This window comes from Herpailurus yagouaroundi, unplaced genomic scaffold, assembly GCF_014898765.1.
Source record: "Herpailurus yagouaroundi ecotype Mexico unplaced genomic scaffold, PumYag 165, whole genome shotgun sequence".
Classification (NCBI taxonomy): domain Eukaryota; kingdom Metazoa; phylum Chordata; class Mammalia; order Carnivora; family Felidae; genus Herpailurus; species Herpailurus yagouaroundi.
Genome location: NW_024412406.1, coordinates 34,424,148 through 34,441,734, shown reverse-complemented (window position 1 = coordinate 34,441,734; position 17,587 = coordinate 34,424,148). Strand labels below are relative to the sequence as shown.

General features: G+C 37.9%; 1 protein-coding gene and 2 pseudogenes across 1 annotated transcript in view; 1 reads left to right on the top strand and 2 right to left on the bottom strand.

Moving 5' to 3' along the window:
* Nucleotides 1–17,587, top strand: part of SPIDR (scaffold protein involved in DNA repair) — a 504,944-nt gene that overhangs the window by 72,745 nt on the left and 414,612 nt on the right. The window lies entirely within an intron of this gene.
* On the bottom strand, nt 5,476–6,701 carry LOC121038296 (40S ribosomal protein S2-like; annotated as a pseudogene).
* LOC121038297 (RING finger protein 121-like) lies at nt 6,909–8,331 on the bottom strand (annotated as a pseudogene).

Sequence of the window (17,587 nt, the reverse complement as noted above, 5' to 3'; positions counted from 1 at the left end):
TGCGGCCTTTTTTTTTTATATCCCCCAGTTCGCAGTCACCCACCTATCTTTTGTTAGCTTTCCCGTTTTCTTCCTAGTAGATTCAGTCTCTTTTCCTCTTTTCCACCAGGCTCTGGTGTTCAAAGTCCTTTGGCTTCTACACCTCTTTGTTTGAGAGATGTGGGAAGAATGGATCCCCCTACTTGTCTGCCATGTTGGCCCCTGCTTATGTCTACATTTTTATTAAGTTATAATTGACATATTCCACTATATAACTTTTAGGTGTGCAACATAATGATTCTAAATTTGTGTATATTGTGAAGTGATCACAACAATGTCTAGTTAACATCTGTCACCATGTATGTAGAAAAAAACCTTTTTTTCTTGTGATAAGGACTTTGAAGATTTACTTTTAGCAACTTTCAAATATACAGTACAACATTACTAACTGTAGTCAACACGTTATACATTACATCCCCATAATTCATTATTTTATACCTGAAAACTTAAACCTTTACTGCTTTTTCCCACCCAAAGTGCTGCCTGTGGCAACCACCAGCCTATTCTTTGTATCTGTGAGCTTGATGATGTTTTTTGTTTTTTAAAATTCCACATATAAGACTTAGTATTTGTCTTTCTCTCTTTGTTTCACTTAACATAATGGCCTCACAGTCCATCCATGTTGTCACAAATAACAGGATTTCCTTTTTTTGTGAACACTATTCCATTGTATATACATACCACATCTTTATCCATTCATCTGTTGATGGACAGATTGCATCCATATTTTGTCTACTGAAAATAACGATGCAGTGAAAGTTGGGGTGGCATATATTTTTTCCAATTAGTGGTTTTTGTTTTCTTCACATAAATACCTAAGAGTGGAATTTCTGGACCATATGGTGATCTGTTTTTAATTTTTTGAGGAACTTCCATACTGTTTTCCATAGTGCCTGTACCAATTTGGATTCTCGCCAACAGTGCAAAGGGTTTCTTTCCTTTTTTTACACGTTCTTGACAATACTGTAAAACCTTGGGTTGCAAGTAACTTGTTCTGCGAGTGTTTTGCAAAATGATCAAACATTTCTAATAAGTTTTAACTTGATAAACAAGCAAATCTTGAAACATGAGTAGTAGATGACACCGAATTTTACATGATCACAACTGAGCCAGTGGTTCTTCTCTCTTTCTCACTGAGGGATTGTGGGTGATTATCTCCCATGCTTGGATGCTCAGTCTCAGGCTGCAGTGTTTGGCAGAAATCAGTGGTTTTTCAGAACGTTGGAAGGTACCCACAACTGGTACTAGTGTGTTTTTTGTCACTTCAAAGCACTTATGGGTAGTCCCTTACTTTTGTGTACAAGAGTAAGCTTAGGAATGCTCTGCTTCATTCTAGGTCAGGCTGCCTGCAGATGTAGACCCTTTCCTCTGCTGCCTTATTGCCAGTTACATTAAGTACAGTATACGACAAGAGTTTATTAACACTGCACTGTAGTCAACATGCGTGTGAGCATATACAATGGCCCCCATGCAGAAAAAGGTTGAAAAGAAAGGCAGAAGAAGGAGATGATTATGGTGGAAGTTAATAAGGAAATCATTGAGAAGTACAAATGATGTATGTGAGCAGCCAAAATTATAAGATTTTATAAGAAGTCTACATCTGCATCTAGTCTACAGAAGAGGAAGAGAAGAAGGCAGACGAATCCCTCACTTCAAATGAGATTAGGGAGATGTATAAAATGTGGGAAACAGTGCAAAATTTTGTAGAAAAGCACCACCCAAATAAGGCTGTAGAAGTGTGAATGATGAATCTGTTTAATGACAATGCTATGTTACATTTACATGAAATCTTCAAAAGGAGGCAAAAGGAAGTATCATTGAATAGGTTCCTTGTTAAAGTTACATGAAAAGAAAAAGGTTCCATCAAGCCAATAGATAGCAGTGATTCTGTTAGTGAAAGTTGTCCTACACAATAATCCACCTCTTTTGTCTCTCTCACACCACCCACGAAAGTTTTTAAAGGTAAGTGCAGGCTAATTTGTTTATTTTCCTTTATATTTTGTATTTTGTTTTTTATTTTGTATTACAGTATTGTAATCATTTTTATATGAATATTTTTGGGCTGTAGATTGAATCATCTGAGTTCTTATGGGGAAATTGCTTTGATATATAAGTGCTTTATTACAGGCATGTTTCTGGAACAAAGTATGCTTGCAAACCAAGATTTTACTGTACTTCTTATTGTTTGTATTGATTACAGCCATTCTAACAGGTGTGAGGTGATACCTCATTGTGGTTTTGATGTGTATTTCCCTGATAATGAGTGATGATGAGCATCTTTTCATGTGTCTCTTGGCCATCAGTATGTTCTTTGGAAAAATGCTCAGTTTTTAGTCAGGTTGTTTTTCTACTATTGAGTTGTATGAATTCTTTATATGTTTGGATATTAACCTTTATGAAATACAGGATTTCCCACTTAGTGTATTGCCTTTTCATTTTATGGATGGTTTCCTGTGCTGTGCAGATGATTTTTAGCATGATACAGTTGTACCTGTTCATTTTTGCTTTTGTTGCCTTTACTCTTACAGTCAGATCCAAAAACTCAAAGGCCAAGACCAGTATTGAGTAGTGTACCATGTTTGTTTTCTTCTAGGAGTCTTACAGTTTCAGGTCTCACATTCAAGTTTTTAATCCATTTTGAGTTGATTTTTGTGTATGATGTAAGATTGTAGGTCTAATTTCATTCTTTTGCATGTGGTGGTCATTTCTCCACAATCATTTATTGAAGGGAATGTCTATCCTTTCCCTGTTCTATATTCTTGACATTTTTGTTGTAAGTTAATTGATTAGTTGACCACATATACCTGGGTCTAATTCTGGGCTCTCTCTGATGTGGTCTCTTCATCCATGTGTCTGTTTTTAAGTCAGCACTATACTGTTTTGATTATACCTTCAGCCCTTGGTCTCTCTTCTTCTAGAATTCCTATGATACAGATATTGTTCTGTTTGATTGCATCACTTAGTTCTCTAATTCTCCCCTCATACTCCTGGATTTTTTTATCTCTCTTTTTCTCAGCTTCCTCTTTTTCCATGATTTTATCTTCTAATTCACCTATTCTCTCCTCTCCCTCTTCAATCCATGCTATGGCAGCCTCCATTTTATTTTGCATCTCATTTATAGCATTTTTTAATTCTTCATCACTATTTTTTAGTCCCTTGATCTCTGTAGCAATAGATTCTCTGCTGTCTTCTATGCTTTTTTCAAGCCCAGCAATTAATTTTATGACTATTTAAAAAAAATTTTTTTTAACGTTTATTTATTTTTGAGACAGGGAGAGACAGAGCATGAACAGGGGAGGGTCAGAGAGAGGGAGACACAGAATCTGAAACAGGCTCCAGGCTCTGAGCTGTCAGCACAGAGCCCAACGCGGGGCTTGAACTCACGGACTGCGAGATCATGGCCTGAGCCGAAGACGGCCACTTAACCAACTGAGCCACCCAGGCGCCCCTCAGCTTTTCACTATTGAGTATGATGTTAGTAGGGCTTGTCATACAGCCTTCATTATGTTCAGGTACATAACATATACCCACTGTATTATTTTTATCATAAATGGATGTTGAATTCTGTCATGTTATTTCTACATCTTTTGAGATGATCATAGGATTTTTGTTTTCTTTTGTTTATATGGTATATCACGTTGATTAATTTGTAAATGTTGACCCACCTTGCATCCCTGAAACAATACCCACTTGATTGTGGTGAATGAGAACTTTAATGTATTGTTGAATTTGGTTTGCTAATATTTTACTGAGAATTTTTGCATCTACATTCATTAGGGATGTTGTCCTGTAACTGTCTTGTGGTATTCTTGTGTAGTGTTTGTATCAGGGTAATACTGACTGTGTAAAATGAGTTTGAAAGTGTACCTATCACTTCTATTTTTTTGAAAGAGTTTGAGAAATATTTGGTAGAATTTACCAGTGAAGGCATCTGGTCTTGGACTTTTGTTTGTTGGGAGATTTTTGATTACTGATTCAATCTCTTTACTAGTAATCAGTCTGTTAAAATTTTTTATTTCTTCATGATTCAGTCTTGGATGGTTGAATGTTTTTCTAGGAATTTATCCATTTCTTCTAGATTGTAAAATTTGTTGGCATATAATTGTTCCTTGTAGTAGTTTGTGCTTGTTTGTATTTAGTTGTAACTTCTGATTTTGAGTCCTCTTTTTTTTTTTTTTTTTTTTTGTTGCTGAGTTTTGCTAAAGGTTTGCCAATTTTATTTATCTTTTCACAGAACCAGCTCTTAGTTTCATTGATCATATCTATTTAACTTCTACTCACTCTGTTGTTTCCTTTCTTCTACTAACTTTGTAACTAACTTGTTCTTATTTTTCTGGTTCCATAAAGTGTAATGTTAGGTTGTTTATTTTAGATTTTTCATCTTTCTTGAGATTAGTATTTATCTCTATGAACTTTCTTTGAACTACTTTTGCTGTATCCCATAAGTTTTGGTACATTGTATTTCCATTTTCAGTTGTCTCGAGGTATCTGATCATTTCTCCTTTAATTTCTTCATTGACCCATTGGTTGTTCAGTAGCATGTTGTAATATCCACATATTTGTCAGTTTTCCAGTTTTCTTTTTGTAATTGATTTTTAGTTTCATACTATTGTGGTTGGAAAAAAATGATTGATATAATTTCAATCTTCTTAAATTTAGTAGAACTTGTTTTGTGGCCTAAAATATGATCTATTCTGGAGGTTGTTCCAAATGCACTTGAGAAGAATGTGTATTCTGCTGCCCTGGATAGAATATTCTGCATATATCTGTTCAATTAATCTGGTAAATGTGTTGTGTAAGTCCAGTGTTTCCTTATTGATCTGTCTGGATGATCTGTTATAAAAATCAGGTATGAAAGTTCCATACTATTAATGAATTGCTGTCTGTTTCTCCCTTTAGGTCTATTAATACTTGCTTTATATATTTAGATGCCTCTAGTTTGGGTGCACAAATATTTACAAGTGTGACATCTTTTTTATGGATAGATCCCTCTCCCATTATCTAATGCCTTTTTGTTTATTTTTTTTTATTATAATCTTTGCTTTAAAGTCTATTTTATCTAAGGATAGTTACTCCAGCTTTCATTTTGTTTCCATTTACATGGAATATCTTTTTAATCCCTTTACTTTCAGTCTGTGTATGTCCTTATCTGAAATGAGTCTCTTGTAGGCAGTATATAGAGGTGCCCCCCTCCCCGCTTATAACCCATTTAGCCACTCTGTGTCTTTTGATTGTAGAATTTAGCCCATTTGTATTTAAAGTAATTATGATGGGTATGTGCTTATTGCCATTTTGTTCATTGTTTTCTAGCTGTTTTGTAGTTTCTCTTTTTCTGTTCCTTTCTTCTCTTGGTTTTTTCCTTTGTGGTTTGTGATTTTGTTAGTGGTATGCTTAGATTCTTTTCTCACAATCTTTTTTTTTTTTTTTTTTTTTGTAAACAGGCTTTAATTCACTTTATTTTCTTGTATAAAACTGTTTGGTTGCCACAGCTGGAGCCTGGGTCCTCTGCATGGAGACTCTAGTATGGGTCTTTACAAGCTGGTCAGTGAATTCCTTATTGATAGGGAGACTTGGTGAACACAGCCTCTTTCCAGAGGTCAGGATTGAGCTAGCAGTAGGTCTTGGAAATGGCATCAAAAGTGGCCTTGGTGAAGTTGCCCAGAGTGGCAGTGTAGCCTCTGGCCAAGATGTAGCAGTTGTCAATACCAGCCATCATCAGTAGCTTCTTGGGCATGGGCTGAGACAATACCAGTGCCTCTGGGGTCAGGGATGAGGCGCACCAGCACAAAACCACAGCGGCCAGTCACCTTGCATGGGATAGTGTGGGATTGCGGGTCTTGTTTCCCCAGTAGCCTTGCTGCATGAGGATGTTGGATCACTTGACTGGGATGATGGCCCTACAGATGGCAGTAGCTACCTCCTTAGAGCACTTAACATCCAGCTCAATGTGTCCATTATAATCTCTGATGGCAGCAAATGCCTAGAACCTAGTCTGCTTACCGGCAGGGGTCTGCTTTTGCATGGGCAGAATCTTCAAAATTTCAACCTTAAGGGATGTCCCCAGGAAGATAATGATCTCAGATTCCTTGATGGGCAGGGAGAAGAGATAGATCTCCTCCAGGGACTCAGTCTTCATGTTTGTGACCACGTGGCCCAGGTTGGTGATGAGCAACCACTCCTCGTCCTCTGTGAATTCCATGGCCTCGTCCCTGGTCCAGTTGCTGCAGCTGAAACTTCCATGGAAGCCACTGCGACCTCCCATTCCAGGGCCCCTAGCCCCTTTTAGAGCACTGACATCATCTGCCATTTGTTTGCTTGGAGAAGAATCTCCTTTCTCACAGTTTTTTGGAAATCAACTATAGATTTTTGTTTGGTGGTTCCCATGAGGCTTAGTATAGCAACCTCCATTTGTAACTGTATTTTAAGTTGATAACTTAAGTTTAAATGCATTTGCAAACTCCTCATTTTTACTTCCTCTACCCCATGTTTTATGGTTTTGATGTCACATTTTACATACTTTTATCTTGTGTATTCCTTAACTAATCATTATAGTTATACTTATTTTTAGTACTTTTGTCTTTTAACCTTTATGTTAGCTTTATGAGTGATAAATCCACCATTTTTACCATATGTTTACCTTTACTAATGAGAGTTATACTTTATATATTTTCTTTCTTTCTTTTTTTTTAATTTATCAAAATAGTTTTCTTTTATTTTTTTGTTTTTATTTATTTATTTATTTATTTTTTTAATTTATATATGAAATTTATTGTCAAATTGGTTTCCATACAACACCCAGTGCTCATCCCAAAAGGTGCCCTCCTCAATACCCATCAATAGTTTTCTTTTAAAAAGCTCCTACTGCTGACAGCCCCACTGGCTGGCTCTCCATCATCTCCCTCCCCAGTCTGGACATAGCTGGAGGGGTCCTGAGCGGCCCAAGTGCCTTTGCATCTTTCCTACCCAGGACATCTTGGAGGGCAGGAAGGAGAGTGCCCTGAGGTCCATAGTGGATGGATGCTTGTCTTCATGTCTATTCCATGCCCAGGATGTAGTTGATGGCTACACCAGGCCAATGATGACAGGCTACCAGGCTACCAAGTATTGAAGCCAATCCAGCAGTTGCCCATACATGATGTGAGGCCTCTCCCAGTGGGTGCTGGACATCCTTTTGAGGTTCACCTTCTCTTTGCAGTGGGACATGTGTGCTTATTTCCCATAATGCACCAGCCAAGGATGCAGAACTCCTGGAATACGTGATTGCAAGACAGCTTATGTATGTTCTTGATGACACATTCTTCACTGACATCCACAAAGATCTGCTGCCCACACACGGCACATACACTGTCAGAGAGGTGTTTAATAGGCATGCCCAACTCACTGTAGAACCCTACGGTAGATGCCATGTAATCTGAATATGTTTCTGCAGAGTCTTCTTCAAGTACCCCATAGTAGTGGCCACTGAAGAGGAGAGAAATGCCAAAGTCCATGGCATCTTCTGATTTGATTTTGAATAATAAGTTGAGATCAAAGAGGGTAAACATGAAGCCACATAGCCAACAATGATGGTGGTATAGCTGCTTTTATAGATTAACAGGAACCACTTATAAACTAACCTTGGAGTTGTCTGTACTAGCAATGAAGACGGTGGCAGTGGTGGAGGTCGAAGTTGGAGGAGTGTTGCCGGGGAATGGGAGCTGGAAGAGGTTGATATGTCAGACCTCTCCCCAGAGGAGCAGTGGAGGATTGAGCACACATGTGTGTATACTGAGTACTGTGGCCATGAAGCCATGCACACTGAAATGATCCTCATCCTCATGGCTACTTTGGTGGTGGCCCAGCCGCTCCTGGTGCAGTGGAAACAGAAACACTTTTGCTCCTACTAAATGGTGACCCTTTTTCAGATGTGGGTTGTTCCCCTTCTATTTCACAGTGAAACTGCATAGGTGGAGGTTCCTAATGATATGGATCTTGTTCTCTGCTGTCACAGCTTTTGTCACCTTCCAAGCCACCTGAGAACTGCTGGTACAGACAACCCCAAGGTTGATTTCATATATTTTCTTGTTTTGAATTTGCACTTTTTATTTTCAGCTTAAAGAAGTCCTGTTAACATTTATTGTAATGCTGGTTTAGATTAAGTCTTTTAGGTTTTCTTTGTCTGGGAAACTCTTTATCTCTCTTTCAATTCTGAATGATGATTTTGCTGGTAGAGTGTTTTGCTTGGAAGTTTATTTCCTTTCAGCACTTTGAATATATCTGCTTGAATAGTTTCTGCTGAAAAATCTGCTTATAGTCTGGGTTGTGTTTTGTTTTTGTTTTAGTTTTTTTGTACTTATAGTTTTCTCTTGCTGCTTTTAAGATTATCTCTCTCCCTGTCTTTAACTTTTGACATTTTAATTATAAAGTGTCTTGGTGTGGATCTCTTTGGGTTCATCTTATTTGGAACTTTCTGGGCTTTCTGGACCAAGATGTCTCTTTCCTTCTCTGGGCTAGGGAAATTTTCAGCCATTATTTCTTCAAATAAGTTTTCTACCCTTTTCTCTGTCATCTCCTTCTGCAACAGATATAATGTGAATGTTAGTCTGTTTTCCAGTTACTTCCTGAGGCTGTCTTCACTTTTTTTCATTCCCTTTTTGCTGCTCTGATTGGGTGATCTCCAGTGCCCTGTCTTGAGTTCAGTTGATTCCTCTGCTTTATTCAGTCTGCTGCTGAACCCCTCTGGTGCATTTTTTTTGGTTCAGTTATTGCATTCTTCAGTTCTATGACTTTCGTTTGGTTCTTTCTTATATTTTCTAATGCTTTTTTTGACATTCTGACTTCAAAAAAGTGTTTATTCTTCTCCCAAGTTTAGTAAATATCTTTATGATTATTACTTTGAATTCTTTATCGGGTAAGTTACCTACCTCTGTTTCATAAGGATTCTTTTCTGAGGCTTTATCTTAATTTTTCACTTACAACACATTCCTGTTTCTTCATTTTGCTGTATATTAGCTGAAACAGTCACCTCTCCCAGTCTTGAAGGAATGGTCTCTTGTAGGAAATGAACTTTGACATTCAACCTTATCCTAGTCCTTTGTTGTCTCTTGATTTTTTTATGATTGTCCAAGCAGCCTAATTTATTTTATTTATTTTTTAATTTTTTATTTTATTTTATTTTATTTTATTTTATTTTTAATTTTTTTTTCAACGTTTATTTATTTTTGGGACAGAGAGAGACAGAGCATGAACAGGGGAGGGGCAGAGAGAGAGGGAGACACAGAATAGGAAACAGACTCCAGGCTCTGAGCCATCAGCCCAGAGCCTGACGCGGGGCTCGAACTCACGGACCGCGAGATCGTGACCTGGCTGAAGTTGGACGCTTAACCGACTGCGCCACCCAGGCACCCAATTTTTATTTTATTTATTTATTTTGTAAGTACGCTTCATGCCCAGCACAGAATCCAACACTAGGCTTGAACTCATGACGCTGAAATCAAGACCAGAGCTGAGATGCTCAAGAGTCAGATGCTCAACTGCCTGAGCCAACCAGGTGCCCCCAGCCTAACTTATTTTTAATAAGTTACTCAGGATGTGCCAAGACTGGTCAGTTCCCATAGGGGAATATCTCAGCTAGCACGAAATCCAGGCCGATTGGAAGCCAGATCTTTAGGCAGGAGCTTTTCAAGTATGCAAATATAGACAGTTCTGAGGGACCACAAGTGTAAGCCTTCCTGGCTACCAGAGCAGGAGATCTATAGTAGTCCTCTAGATAGCAGTTGTAAAACTCAATACTCCAGGCTAGTGTATAAGCTTCCTTTGGGGAGATACTGGCAAGCTGTAGTGAGGGAGAGGGAGGGCCGAATGATGGTGTCCACCTACTTATGTTCTGTTTGAGTACCCATATCCTCTAGATGTATGCCAAACTTGAATTTGTTCATCAGTCTAAAGCACCAGGACAAGCAAATAGGTCTCTTTTAACAGACTGGGGGTTTCATTCTATTGTTTATACAGTGCCCTGTGGTTTGGCACCCTGCCAAGAACTGCCCCTCAAATTGTTAAAAGTCCCATGAGACTCAGGAATAAAGGCCCCCCCGGCCAGAGTCAGAGCCTGACCAGAGCCAAGCATTCAAGGGCCCTGCCGTGTGTGGCAGCCATAAACACCGGGACACCAGATATAAGAAGTGGGACACAAACATGTAAGAGCTCCCTTCTAAGAGACTGTTGCTCTGGATTGCAACAGAAGGCGAGCATGAACATAGCACCTGCCTTCTGAGATATCTGGTAAGGTTTGCAGTCAGCCCTTAGATGTGTGTTTAATTAGCAGCCTGTCCCTCAGGCTGCAGCTATGATGATATGCTTATAGGCCTCTTTCATAGATGGACTTAGCTCCTGGGTCTGTTGCCTCTTGCTGTGCCCTGAGCTGTTTAAGAACTCTTTCACCATTGGTTATAGTCTTATGAAACCTGTGAACATAAGCCCCATTGGCCACTTGAAGCAGGTGATGTAGACAGCACCAGGCAGCAGCTGTAAAGGTGCCAGACAAGAATATAAGCTTCTCTCTGAGAAGCTAGTATCTGAGAGATACCAGTAAGCTAGAGCAAGGCAGAGGGAGAATACAAAGATTGTACCCAATGGCTTTTGTTTCCTGAAAGCATGTCTATAGGGACCTACATGTATATTAGACCAGAAACCTGTCTGTCAAGCCAAAGCTCCTGGACAAGCAAATAGACCACTTTCTCAGAAACACTAGTGTGTGTTTTACTCTGCTATGTGTGCAGAGCCCTCAGGGTAGTATTCTGCCAAGAACTGCCTCCAATTGTAGAGTGCCTTGCGATCTAGGAACACAGATCTCCTTGACCATAAGAGCCAGGCTATCAAGGAGCACCCCTGGGGTGCAACTACAAAAACTGAGGCACGAGATGTGCTGATGTGTGTAAAAACTCCCCTTCAGGAGATAGTAGTGCTGCAGAGAGTGGAAGAGTGAGGGTGCTAAGATGGTACCCTCTAAGGAAAAAGAAAAATGGCTCCTAATGGCTTTCTTTAGTAAGGCGGAGGGAGAGCACACAGATGGTACCTACTTGTTGGAGGATTAAAATGGCACTCACCATGAACAAAAAAATTCTAGTGTTAAAAAAATAAGATAGGAACTTTGCTTTATAGCAAGGTTGAGGGAGTACTTAAAAATGGCACCCAGCAGCAGCACTTCCCTATTTTGAGAGTATCCCAGTAGGCCCCAGCCCCTCAGATGACACTCAAAGATTAGCAAATGTATTTCTTTGACATCAGGTCTGGGTGCTTTTCAAACAGCTGTGTCTGGGCTGGGTGGTGGGGTGAGTGAGTCCGAGCATGACCACTTTAGGAGATGTTTCTCAGTTTGGTACAGCTCTGTCGGTCTTGTGGATCCAAGTCCAGTTGTTTGTCAAAGCCACGTTTTATCATCTCTCAGATGCAAGTCTGAAGAGTTGGGGTACCTGATGTGGGGTATGAACCACTGGCTCCTCAGGGAGAAGCTCTGGGTTTGTTAGTTCCCTCCCAATTATGGTTTGCTGCACTGGGGTCGGGTTTATGGCAAGACTGCATTACTGCCTCTCCCACCCACCTTGGTGTGGCTACGTCATTATTTTAGCAGGCCTTTTCTCTTCAGGGGGAAATTGACAAGTTGATTGTGAAACTTGTAGAGCAGTGTTGAAGAATTACAAAGTGGATGGCTTATACTACCTGAAGTAATCAAGATAGCGATAGTGTAAATGATATACAGATAGTGGATAAAGATATACAGATAGCTCAGTGGAACAGAATAGAGAGCTGAAAATTATTTTTGATGAAGAAAGCAATCCAATGGGATAAAACAAAGGCTTTTAAATAAATAATGCCAGAGCAATTGAATATTCATATAAATAAAGTCACCTTGACGCCCTATCTCATATACATAAAAGTTAAGATGGATCATAGATCAAAATGTAAAAGTTCAGCCATTAAACTTCTAGGAGAAAAAGTAGAGAATAGCAAAGCTTTCTTTGGTAGGCTACAAAAAGCACAAGTATTTTTTTTTAAAACACTGTAAATTAAAATCCATCACAACAAAAAAAAATTTTAGCACCATTAACAGATAGAGAAAATAATAAACATTTATCTGTAAAGTACTTGTATCCAGACTGTACAGAGAACCCCTACAACAATAAAAGGACTACTTAATCCACTGGAGAAATATTACAACAGATGCTTCATAAATGATGCTATGTGCATAGTCAGTGAGTATAATGGACTTCAACATATGAATTTGGGGGAGGGGGGACACATTTCAGCCCAGAGCAGTTTTATAAAGAGAAATAAAAAAATAATATTATTTTTTAAGTTTGTATTTAAATTCTAGTTGTTAATATACAGTGTAATATTAGTTTTAGGTGTCCAGTGTAGTGACTTACCACATACAGTACCCGGTACTCATCACAAGTACACTCCTTAATACCCATCCCCCTGCCCACCTCCCCTCAGGTAATCACCAGTTTGTTCTCTGTAGTTAAGAGTCTGTTTCTTGGATTTTCTCTCTCTCTTTTTTTTTTCCTTTTGCTCATATTTTTTGTTTCTTAAATTCCACATTTGAGTGAAATCATATGGTATTTGTCTTTCTTTGACTGACTTATTTTGCTTAGCATAATACTCTCTAGTTCCATCCATGTAGTTGCAAATGGCAAGATTTCATTTTTTTTAAGGTTGAATAATCCGTGTGTGTGTGTGTGTGTGTGTGTGTGTGTGTGTGTATGTATGTATGTATGCACGTACATACTGCATCTTCTTTACCCATTCACCAGTCGATGGACACTTGGGCTGTTTCTATGATTTGGCTAATATAGATAATGTTGCTGTAAACATTGGGGTGCATGTATCCCTTTGAATTAGTGTTTTTTCTATTCTTTGGATAAATGCTAGTAGTGCAATTGCTGGATCATAGGGTAGTTCTATTTTTAACTTTTTGAGAAACCTCCATACTGTTTTCTAGAGTGGTGCACCAATTTGCATTCCCACCAACAGTGCAGGAATGTACTTCACACCTCGCCAAAACCTGTTGTTACTTGTGTTGTTGATTTTAGCCCTTCTGATAGGTGTGAGGTGATATCTCATTGTAGTTTTGATAAACAGAGAACTGGTTATTCTTAAGTATATGAGTTTTCAGTTAGAATGTTGGGTTGGGAATGTGCAGTGGAAGGATGCCTGGGTGGCTCAGTCAGTTAGCATCCAACTCTTGATTTCGGCTCAGGTCATGATCTCACAGTTGGTGAGATAAAACCCCACTTCGGGCTCTGTGCTGACAGCCTGCTTTTGGGATTCTCTCTCTCTGCCCCTCCCCCACTCATACCCTGTTCTCTCTAAACATAAAAAAAAAAAAAAACATTAAAAAATGTACAGTGGGTTGTTGATGTCGCTTGGAGTGTTTGGGAAAGAACACAGCATTGGATGCTGATTTGGAGAGCAGTTGCTTAGAGGTACTATATTAAAATGAAAAGAACATAACGGGGGACACCTGGGTGGCTCAGTCCATTAAGTGTGGGGCTCTTGACTTCGGCTGAGGTCATGATCTCATGGTTTGTGGGTTTGACCCCCCACATCAGGGTCCCTGCTGACAGCACAAAGCCTGCTTGGGATTCTCTTTCCCTCTCTCTCTGCCCCTCCCCCACTAGTGTGCTCTGTCTCTCTCAAAATAAATAAACTTAAAGAATAAAGAACATAAGGAAATTTCTTTTTCTCTTCAGTCTGAATCTATATTTTTGGGAGCAAGAGGAAAAAATAGCATAAATAATGTAAAAATTCTTAGAATGTATGAAGAATTGAGCCCACAAGAGAAATTAGAATAATAAGATTTGTTATTCATGGATTTATTTCAGTAGTTTTTTCACAGTTTATTTTTCCTTTTTCAAATGCCAGCAATTTTTAAAACATTAACTATAATGAAAATGTTTTTCAGATTATAAATGTTTTGGGAAGGATTTACCTACTTCTGATTAAACAAACATTTTGAGTACCAGAGCCAAAAAGACATCTTCTGTGGTGCTCCAGAAAAATCCCACCCCTCCCTTTTTCCCTTGCTGCTCTAGTTACGACAGCTATGACTGAGGCATCTGGGATTTGTGCTCTTTCCGTAAGACTGGAAGACTCTGCCAGTCTTGGGTCCCCTGATGTGCTGATGGAGGAGCACTGTCTTTTTCTGTTTTTCCTTAAACGCCTCTGAGACCTCTAGGTTGTTGAACTTTCCATGGCTCTCAGCTCTATTTCAGAGGTTATCCAAGGAGAAGAAAGGCAGCTTCTTGTAGAACTAAAGTTGATAATAAGATGATGGTCAAATGACTTTACTATCTCTCTTCTTTTGACCATTTCTGTATCTTTGCACAAAAGAATTAAGCTACATCCACTCACTTTCTTTTATACAATAGAGTGCAAGTGTTTGCTTTCCATCTGAATGAACCCTTTTCCAGTAGTACAGCATTTAAATATAAATTTAAGAACTGGTCCCAGGTTCACCAAATTAAAGACTAACTTAGCTGACTGTTTATCCTTAGAATAATCACACTATGGATTTTATTTTCCTAAACATTCCAGGTTTTTCAGGTATTGCCTTCTGATAGGGCTGGAAAGGGCTGCCTGTTATGGTTTAAAAGAGGAGATTCCAGGGCTCTGCTGCTATGACTACAATTTAAAACTAGCCCTTCAGCAGACAGCTGGAGAAACTAATTACTGAGCGGAGTAAGCTGGAGCTGACAATAAGTGTCAAAGAAGTCAGGGTAGAACGAGTGGAGGCAATTACTGGTGATATATGGGAGACTCATTAACACTAGTGCCACCTTCTGAATTTGAAATTATTATTCTACTTTTTGAAGTTCTTTTTATGAAATCCTATGTGTACTGCTTCATTCAGAAAGTTCTCTGATGTCAGGTCATTTAGTCTGATACAAGGCAATCGGTTTATTTCTAAAGGTTAGTACTTAATCTATATAAATGGTGAAAAACATTATTTCGTAATCATCAGTTTTAGTTGTTAGCACTCCAGTTGCTCCTGACTTTCTTTAAAAAATAAATAATATACTGGGGTCAATGAGATGATTATATTTTTTGTCTCAAGTAAAAGTATGTTAGTTGTTTAATATCAAAATGATAAATATATAACACATATTAAAATAGTACTGTATTAAAGTTGCTTATCTCACCAAAGGAGATGGTGCAGGTCACTGGCCATAAGTAGCCTTTCAGTTAAGAACAATAGTGTAAGACTTTATCCATTTCTTTTTCTTATTTTGTAATATCAACTGTAATGTCTCCTCTTTCATTTCTAATTTTATTTATTTGAGTCTAGTTAAAGGTTTGCCAGTTATTTATATTTTAAGCAAATCAGCTTTTAATTTTATTGATCCTTTCTGTTGTTTTTCTGGTCCCTGTCTTATTTATTTCTGCTCTGATTTTTTATGATTTCCTTCTCCCAACTTTGGGCTTAATTTGTTGCTCTTTATTTAATTCCCTAATGTTTAAAGTTAGATTGTTTATTTGAGATCTGATTTTTTAATATATGAGTTGTTTTTTTTTTTATTTTATATATGAAATTTATTGTCAAATTGGTTTCCATACAACACCCAGTGCTCATCCCAAAAGGTGCCCTCCTCAATACCCATCACCCACCCTCTCCTCCCTCCCACCCCCCATCAACCCGATATATGAGTTTATTGCTATAAAATTTCCTCTCAGAACTGCTTTTGCTGATCCCACAAAATTTGATACATTGTATTTTAATTTTCATTTGTTTTGAGATAACTTTTTGTTTCCTTTTTGCTTTCGTCTTTGACTCATTGGTTGTTTAGAAATGTGCTGTTTAGTTTCCACATATTTGAAGATCTACTCACTTTCTTCTGGTTGATTTCTAATTTTATACCTTGTGGTCAGAGAAGACCACAACTATCTTCTCTGATAGTTGGTATGATTTCAGTGTTCTTAAATTTGCTAAGATTAGTTTTGTCGCTTATTATTTGATGTATCCTGGAGTATGTTCCATGTGAGAAGAATATGTATTCTGCTCTGTTGAGTGGAATGTTCTACATGAGTCTGTTAAGTCTATTTATTCTAAAATATGGTTCAATTCCAGTGTTTCCTTGATTTTCTTTCTGGATGATCTATCCATGGTCAATAGTGGGGTCTTGAAGTCCCCTACTATTATTGTATTGTCTATTTCTCTTTTAAGATCCTGTTAGTATTTATTTGCTTAAGTATTTTTTGTGCTTACACATTGGGAACATATATATTAATGGTTGTTATATCTTCTTGATGTATTGATCCATTTATTATATACTGTCATTCTTTGTCTCTTGTTACCGTTTTGGCTTGAAGTCTATTTTATGTGATATAAATATGGTTACAAATATGGCTACACCCACTTTGTTTTGGTTATCATTTGCTTGGAGTACCATTTTTCAGCTCTTCACTTTGAGTGTTTGTCTTTTCAATTCAAATGAGTCTCCTGAAGGCATCATATATTTGGGCTGTTTTTTTTTTTGTTTTTTTGTTTTTTTTTTTCTTTTTTAAATCCATCCAACTATTCAGTGCCTTTTCATTGGTGACTTTAATCCATTTACACTTATGGTAATTATTGATGTATGAGAACTTACTGCTGTCATTTTATGTTTTGTGTTTGGTTGTTTCATATATTCATTCTTTCTTTTTCTTTGTGTTTCTGTTTACTTTTAAGTTGGTGGTTTTCTAAGATTGATTTCTCAGAGTATCCCCTTTTTTTACATTTTGTGTCTTTGCTCTAGATATTTGTTTTGTGGTTACCATGAGGTTTGTATAAAATATCTCATAGGTAAAATAATCCTTTTTCTGATGATGACAATTTATCTTTCTTTTTATTTTTTTTTTTAATGTTTATTTTTGAGAGAGAGTAATAGGGAACAAGCGAGTGTGCATATGAGCAGGGAAAGGGCGGGGTGGCATGCGGTAGGAAGAGGAGAAAGAATCCCAAGCAGACTCTGTGCTATCAGTGCAGCGCCTGATGCAGGGTTTGATCCAGTGAACTGTGAGATCATGACCTAAGCGGAAATTAAGAGTCGGCTTCTTAACTGACTGAGCCACCCAGACACCCCTCTTCATTTTTCTATACAAATTACATCACTTTTATTCTCCTCTTTTAATTTTGTTGCTACAAATTATCCCTTTTTATGCTTTTGAATTTGTTACTAAATGTAGTAGCTATAATTATTGTTAGTAATGTTTTCCCTTCAACATGTATGCTGTAATTGTTTAATGCCCTTTCTAAAACAGAGTTAAAATGTTCTGGTTCTGTCTGTTTATCACCTTTCTCAAATTTGGGGATCCTTTGTCTTTTATTTCAGGTGAAAAGCTCCTTTCAGCATTTCTTGTAAGGCAAATTTAATTGTGGTGAACTTCTGCAGTTTTTGTCTGGGAAGTCCTACATTTCTCCTTCGTATCTGAAGCATAACTTTGCTGGATAGAGTATTTTTGCCTGGCAGTTTTTATTTTTCAATACTTTGGAATATGTCACTCTACTTTCTCCTGGCCTTTAGGGTTTCTT